Here is an 8,808-nt window from a genome sequence, read left to right on the forward strand (position 1 = left end):
ACATAATAGAATAGGATAGCCACCCTGCCTTTTTCCCTTATATATATATATATATATATATATATATATATATTACATATCACACATACACAGTTTGGACCACTTGACTTAATGGGTCAGTCAAATGAATTGAGGTGAGCCCATAAAAATCAAGCAATAATGTGTCCAGCCCCATTATAGACCACAATACAAAAATAAAATTAACACTGATTTATGACATTATCAAATTGATTATGTAAGTCCACACATAAAAATTCCAACAAAACCCATAACCAATACCTTGCATTATTATCATGGCTTCAGTATAGAAGGCTTATAAGTATAGGTTTAAGTTTCATAATTTCTTATAAAAAAAAAGAGGAGAATTGAAACAAGAGAAGTTTAGCAATGTAGAAAATGAAAACCATTTCTGTTATGTGTTACAGCAACAAAGTAGATAATAGATCAAAGAATAGCATAAAACACGAATCTGAATTCACATCAAAAGAATGTTAATGGTTGCACCACCATCAACTCCAAGCAAGAACTCCCCCTTCTCATTCTTCACCTCACCTTTCTCCCCTTCTCCCCTACATCCTTGTGCATTGAATCTAGGACATCCTTTACCTGAAAACACATACTCTCAAGCACAACTCGAGCAATGTGAGACTTGTTTGTAAATCTTGTGATCCCAATGCAAACCCCACATGCATCATCACACCACCATGGAGCAAACAATCCATTGAATGCTAGCACAAAATAAATCCCACCCAAAGAATCAACCTTTGCTGCTAATTTCTTAATCTCACTTGCAGTGCTTATTATACCAAGGTTGTCTCTTAGCCACTAAACTGCAGCTCCCGCAATTGCAATTGAGCCCTCTTAAGTATAGTTGGTTCAAGCTTCTCGACCAAGCTAAAAGGCCAAAGTGGTTAAAAGCCCATGTTTGGACTCGATTACCTCCTCACCTGTTTTGAGAAGTATGAAAGCCCCAGTCCCATTTTATCTTTTAGCCTCACCTTTTCCGCAAGCTTGGCTCCGCATTGCAGCATGCTGGTCACCAAGGCATCCAGAAATTTGAAGCCCAGGAATGGGCCATCCCTTTGCGACTGTTCCAATAATCACAGCATTCCTGACAATCTTGGGCAAGATTTCAGCAGGAAGGCCTAGTGTATCTAATGTGGGTTTATCCCAATCAAGAGTTTTGAGATTCATGAGCATTGTTCCATATGCATTTGAAACATTAGTGATAGGAACCCCACCATTCAAGCTTCCTGTCACACTCCAAATCAACCAATTGTCTATTGTTCCAAGTAGAGCATCCCTTGTTTCGGTGGCTTTTTTCACAGCATCCACATTTTCCAAGAAGCAGAGAAGCTTCAATGTGTTGAAGTATTTGCTTACGAGCAAACCGTATTGTCTCCACAAAATGCGTTCTTCCCCCAGCTAATTATTTCTCCAATTTCCTGCGAAAAAGCAAAATGTAGGCACCATCCAATCGATTCCTAACATGGGTCATTTGCACAATCATTACGTGGGAGACCGAATCTCTTTTTTTAATAACAATAATATATTGTCTATTCATTAAACTTTATATGTTATATGTTTGATATTAAATATAATATAAGATCGTTAAAATGACAAATAATAGTTGTATAATATGTTTATATAAGTAACAATAAATCATATTATAATAAGTTATTGGTGGACGTTTTAAACTCCATCATACAATAAAATCGATTAATAACTGGACTGGACACCATGCTAACCCATGAGAGGGGCATGGGCTTGACTTTGAGACTGGGTCGTGAGTTTCTTTTGGCCAAGGCCTTGAGTGGTGCGGTGATGTAAAAAACTATACCATATAGAAAACCAAAATATATATGTTAATTTACTATTTCTTTTTCAATCAACAATGATTGATATGAGTTAAAATTTGCACTCATATCTTTGCTAAATTTCTCTGTTTTTTATTTTTATTTTCCATTATGATTTATTTTAGGGTTATTTAATTAAAAAAGAAATCACATATTCACAAAAACAACCCTCTTTTAAACAAGGATTGAAATTTCGGATTTTATCGGCAATATTACATCAATATATCAAATATTAGATGACCCTAAAATGATTTTGAGTACCGATTATCGAACGGGAGGAATTTCAAGAAAATGTCTAAAATATTGACAATTAAATCGACTATGGAGCGAGTGGGGAGAGAATGGAAAAAATCACTGATATATCGCAAATATTTTTGAGCTTTTTTTGAAAAAATTGAAAATTTCCAAATTTGAATTTTTAACAATCCGGTGGCCTAGATTTCGCCCATGTTTTTATATTATCATTTTATTTTATATTATCCTTTTATTTTTAACACTTTTCATATTTATCTCATTAATCCTATTTTTAAAAATTATTATCACTTCACTCTTAATTTTTTTTTTTATATTTATCCTTTCAATTTTATTTAATTTTAAATGTTTTTATTTTAAAATATTAAAAATATAATTTTACACAAAAAAATTGGTATAATATAAAAAATTAAGAAAGTTCTAATATTTTATAAATTAAAATTAATTTGATAAGATAAATTATGAATAATTTTAATTATTTAAATAAATTAATGTTAATAGAAAATTTTGTTACCACATTGTGGACCCCGCATTTTGGTTCAATGCATTCCCACTCGATGGCGAAACTCATTTTTTTATTTGTTTGGTGAAAATTTGATTTTTAGAAAAAAAAACTTGGAGTTGTCACTTATTTTTGTTTTATTTTTAAAGGGCAAACAAAATAAGAAAGAAAACCCTAAATGTGACTCCTTATTTAGAAAATATGGTCTATGAAAAACCAAATCAAGGTTCGAGGGTCAAGTTACTTATTGGGAAGGTACGATCAAGACCATAGAACCCCTCTGAGTCCCTAAAAACGGGTCTCTACTAATGAGATGAAGCAAGCATGACAATTGGTGATACCAAAATGAAATAATCAAATAATAAAGTGAATCATGCATCAGAATGAGCAAAGTGTGGGTGAAATCGTACCTTAGCAACAAATAATAGTGCGCTATCATGGAAACAATGTTAGCTCAAGTATAAAATTATCACATACATGTCAAAGATCAGAATAAAAATTAAACAACATTCATTAGGCATAGCAATTAATAATCAGAAGAAAAATCTTATATTTAGGTCCCCCACCAAAACCCAATTGATTTTGCATGAATTAATCTCATAAATTCCATTATTTTGGAATTATGAAAATTGTCTTCATGCTTATTAAAAATAGTGAAAAATAAGAAAATTATTAAAAACCGAAGAAAATTATGCATACCTAAATGAAAAAATGGCAGCACGTTTATTAAAAATTAGGTTTTGAATAAACAAATTAAATGAATAAATTTAAAAGATTTAAAACCATCTGACAAACAAATTTTTGGAAATCAAGTTTTGAAACTAATTTGAAAATTGGAATTCTAGAAAAATAATTTGCAACTGGAAGTCAAGAAAATTGGAACTTGGAAAAATTATTTGAGAATGAGATCTCTTAAAAATAAAATTTGAAAATTTGAATTTTGGAAATTTACTTGAAAATGGAGATTTCTAAAAGAATAAATTTGAAAATTGGAGTTTTAGAAAATTATTTGAGAATTAAAGTTCGAAAAATTAAATTATGAAAATTGGAATCTTGGAAATTACTTGAAGATAGAATTTTTAAAATAAATAAATAAATAGAATAATAATAATAACGAAAATAATAATAATTAAATAAATAAATGTGAAAATTAGAATTTTGGAAATTAGAAATTAAATTCGAAAATTGGAATTTCGGAAATTGGGAATTATATTTTTAAATCGGGATTTTGAAGAATTATTTAAAGATGAAAATTTTAAAATAAATAAATAAATTATAATACTAATAATAACCAAAATAATAATGATTAAATAAATAAATGTGAAAATTGGAATTTTGGAAATTGGAAATTAAATTTGGAACCAGAATTTTGAAAAATTGTTTAAAGATGGATTAATAATAATAGCGAAAAGAATAATGATTAAATAAATAAATGTGAAAATTGGAATTTTAGAAATTGGGAATTAAATTTGGAAACCGGAATTTGGAAGAATTATTTAAAGATAGAATTTTTAAAATGAATAAATAAATATATAAATAAAATAATGATTAAATAAATAAATGTGAAAATTAGAATTTTGGAAAATGAGAATTAGATTTGGAGGTCAAAATTTTGAAGGATTATTTAAAGATAGAATTTTTTAAAAATAAATAAGTAAATAAATAAATAAAATAATAATAATAACGAGAATAATAATGATTAAATAAATAAATGCAAAAAAAAATTGAATTTTGGAGATTGGAAATTAAATTGAGAAATCGGAATTTTGAAGAATTATTTAAAGGTGAAATTTTAAAAAAGTAAATAAGTAAGTAAATAAATAAATAAATAAATAATAATAATAATAATAATAATAATAATAATAATAATAATAATAATAATAATAATAATAATAATAATAAATAATTAGAATAATAATAATAACAAAAATAACAATGATTAAATAAATAAATGTGAAAGTTGGAATTTTGGAAATTGGAAATTAAATTTTGAAATTGGAATTTCGAATAATTATTTAGAAATGGAATTTTAAAAATGAATAAATAAATAAATAAAATAATAATAATGAAAATAATAATGATTAAATGAATAAATGTGAAAATTGGAATTTTCGAAATTGGAAATTAAATTTGGAAATCGGAATTTCGAATAATTATTTAGAAATGGAATTTTAAAAATAAGTAGATAAATAAATAAATGAAATAACAATAATGAAAATAATAATGATTAAATAAATAATTGTGAAGATTGGAATTTTGGAAATTGGAAATTAAATTTGGAAATCGGAATTTTAAAGATGGAATTTACGGAAATCAAACCTTGACACATGATAGAAAAGGAGAAAAATAAAAAAATAAAAAAACAATAATTCACCATGCCACTGCCACTTATTTGTTCAGAGAACTTAAAGTGCTCCTGCCACTAATAAAAACCCCATGCCACAATACACCAAATCAAGAAAATGAAGGCCATCACTGCCCGTCACCCATTTTTTAAATAATAAAAATAAATCCTTCGGGAATTGCCCTTCCACAACCAACTCTATCCACTTTACTCCTTCAAAGATTCTTCTGTTGTGCTATTCTAAATCAAACAAAAAACACAGAGAGGCTGAGAGGGGGTCATCCTTCCAAACTGCCTTAGAATTGCTAGTATAGAGGAGCCACTATGTGAACAAAGCAACACCACTCTGATTTGACCATGAAAGAACCCAGGACATCCTAAACAAGGAGAAAATCAATGCCCACAAACTAGAAGGCCATCACAAAGAATGACTAATGAGGATGTGCTCCACTAGCTCCATCAAAAGCAAGTGGATATTGCTAACTCACAAAACTGCTACTTTATGCACCATGACCAAAGAAGGCAAATTTGAGGACAAGTGAATGGACATTGGAAGCACATGGCGGTGAAGCCAACCTTAACCCAACACTAATGGAGCCTTTTTTTTTTTTTTTTTTGGAAACAGATTTCTAGAGAGAGAAAGCATAGAAGAATTTGGGGGTTTCCCACTCCCACACCTTTGATTGTTTGGGTTCACTCTTCTTATCCCTTCTTCCTGGTTTGTGGTGTGTGAAGGAAATGAAAATGGCCATGCATGCAGGTTCCTTTGCATAAGTGAGAAACGAGCAGTGGGGCAGTTGGGTGTGATGGATAGCCATGCATGGGGCTTCATGCACGTGAGAAAAGGGTGGGAATTAGCTGAAAATGAGTATTGGTGGGAGAAATGAGTCTCATGGGCATTTGAAAAAATGGGCACGTGGTATAGAGAGAGAAGTGGGTATGAAGAGGTGCCATGTTTGCAAGGCTCAAATGCACATGTGGAGCTTCATGCAAATGTGGGGAATGACGGAAATGAATGAATGGGGGACGCATGGGAGGTTATGAAGGATGAGGTGGGTGGTACGAACACGGGTATGGTGATGGGAGCGGGATTCCTGTGTGCACGAGTGGAAAATGAGTAGAGTGGTGTGTTTAAGGCCAATGGAAGTGAGTGTTGTGTGGGTATGGTGCTTGTAACGGAGGGTGGCGAGTGGATATGTGAATGTAGGGAGAGAATAGGGTGGTGATGGGTCTGTCGGTAAGAAGGATGACAAGGTGAGGGTGACCATGCATTTTGGACCTCATGCACATGGGGAAATGGTAGAAGTAAGTTGAAGGTGGGTTAGATGGGTGGGTAAGAAGGGTGGTGGAGTGATGAGGATTAAGCAAACACAAGAACATGAAACACATGATGATACGGAGCCCCATTACAAGTGAAACCCATGAGCTTAAAACGAGTAAGATTAACAAAGAAAATAAACAAGGGTCTCATATGTCAAGCTTTAGAAACAAACTCATGCATCAATCTTGTACAGAGAAAGGCAAAGGAACCCCAAAAACAGAGCATGCACATGGAAGAATAAATTTGACCAAGATAAACAAATGGCTCTTCCTATCCATACCGAAACAGGAAGTTGATGACCAAAAAAGAAGAAAAAAAAATAGTTGAAAATGAGAATAAAAAGCCCTGTGGAAGTGAGAAAACAAGGAGTTATATTAGTCAAACCTGGAAGACCCTCCTCAAGTAAAAAGTTGCTTGTCTTTAAGCTCCCCTCCCCTGAGAATGGTTGATAACCCGACTCTTGGTAGCTTGGCATGTAAGGGTATCAACAAAATTTATACCTAACGTCCTTACACTAAAGTAGCAAAGCTACTATAGCATAGTGGCTCTAGGATCGAACACTGGGATGGGTTTTTACTTTAACTGGTGAAGTTCGGAGGATGGAGTGAACTTTTCTTAATAAAAATTAGGTTAAGATGAAAACATAAAAAGATGAAGGTGTTGTAAACTAAACTAACATGAAAATAGGTTAAAAGATGGAAAAAGAAGTTTCTCAAAGCTTTGGATAGCCATGCTTAACTCACAGTGTAAAAATGGAGATTTTGGGACTTTTCACCTTGAGTTGGGGAAGCAACTAAGGTGATGCTTACTTCCCGAACCGGTATGAGTTTAACAACTAAGTTTTAGTCCTTGAAAACTTACAAAAAGGGTAGCTAAACCTCATAAATGCTCTTTTATTGATATAGGACATCTCCTCCCCTTGCAATACAATGGCTCGTAGGAGATAACTAATGAACGTCAGTGGATCTAACAATAAGACTCCACTGAGACCAAAAGGTTATCAAGTATTGGCCATTCAAAGCAAGTCAGAGGGATTAAAAGCTTTACTTTGAATGAAAACATTTATGATGCTCGGCTACTTACATTTATGGCTTGGAAATCTCCATCCTGACACGGGAGCTTCACATGACATCCATTACTTCAAGAAACTAAAAGGTTTTAGCCTCTCATCCTTGGGGATTTCATCCTCCAAGGGTGTTTGGCTACTAAGAAAATGAGAAAGAAAGGAGAAAAGAAGCTTTTGAACAAAAGTGCTCTTATAATTTCTAAGGTTACAGGTTACAAGCTCTTTTTTTTTTCCCGTCTGAGGCTCTTCACCTCTATTTAAAGACAATAACAAGCTAAATTACAAAAGCTATTACAAAAGCAACCTTTTCATTGGTTGATTACAAGGTTACAAAAGGAATTTACATGAGAAAATATCAAGCTAAAAATATATGGGAAGTCGGTGGTGCGTGCGTGGAGAAACAGAGGAAATTCGGCATTTTCGCAATGTGCCTAAATCCTCCTTGCGAAATTTCGCAACGTTGCGAAATGGCAAAATTTCGCATCGTGAGGAAAATCCCCTTGCGAAATTTCGCAATGAGAAATTCACCTTGCGAAATTTTCACAAGATTTGATGCAATTGTCTTCCGAAGGCCATATCTTCCTCATTTCAGCTCCAAATTGTACACGGTTTGAAGCATTGGATTCTTGACTTCCTGAGCTTTGAAATGGTATATAGCATGTAGAAAATGGACTTCGGGAAGTGCTCCAAAAGTGCGAAAGAAGACTGCATCTGCTGTCCTCTATTCTCCTCTTCGCTTCTCTTTGCTTGTGCTCGTGCTTCCACTTGAAATTCAAGCCTGTAAACTTCCAAAATACTCCCTTTAACTTGTCCAAGTAGCTCCTCCATCATTTGGCATGCTTGAATTGATTCACAAGCTGATAAAAACATGTAAACTTGCCACAAAATGGTTAAAACCAATTACTAAGGACCTTAATGAATTAATTGGGTTAAATGAATATGATTACTACACAAAGGTGCTTAAAACCATTATAATTAGGTCTACAAAATAGCACTTTTTGGTAGTAATCAATGATATCCTCTTTCGCTCAGTTGCTTGCCTACTCCAACTCCCCTTCTCCTCAAGTTTCTTTCTAAGGCTCCTCACTAGTTCACTCTCCAGTTCTCTCCCTATGCTCTCAGTTGGTATATCTCTCAAATTGTCCCCCTGTAACTCCAAAAAACTCATTTTTCCTCATCTCCCCCGTTTGCTCTGTCACCCTCTCCCTAGACAAAAAAAAAAATCTTTTTCTTTTTTAAAATCCCCAGCCAGCTTGCAGAACACGCTCTCCTTATCCCCTATAGCTCACCCCTCCTCTGTAACCCACCACCCTTTTTATTTAGTTCCTTCGTTTTCAAACGGTTGTCCTCTCTATACCAAGCAACTTACCCCTCATTTTCCTTCCTGCTTCCATTCCTCTTTAGCTACCCAATACAGCACATCCATCAGTCTTCTTTGGTTGCTAGTCTTGTCTAACCGCCCCATAT

General features: G+C 33.1%; 1 pseudogene; it reads right to left on the reverse strand.

The window, feature by feature from the left end:
* Positions 1–412: 412 nt before the first annotated feature.
* On the reverse strand, positions 413–1,510 carry LOC117921846 (annotated as a pseudogene).
* Between the last annotated feature and the right edge of the window lie 7,298 nt (positions 1,511–8,808).

The sequence above is a fragment of the Vitis riparia genome, chromosome 9 (genome assembly GCF_004353265.1).
Source record: "Vitis riparia cultivar Riparia Gloire de Montpellier isolate 1030 chromosome 9, EGFV_Vit.rip_1.0, whole genome shotgun sequence".
In the NCBI taxonomy this organism is placed as follows: domain Eukaryota; kingdom Viridiplantae; phylum Streptophyta; class Magnoliopsida; order Vitales; family Vitaceae; genus Vitis; species Vitis riparia.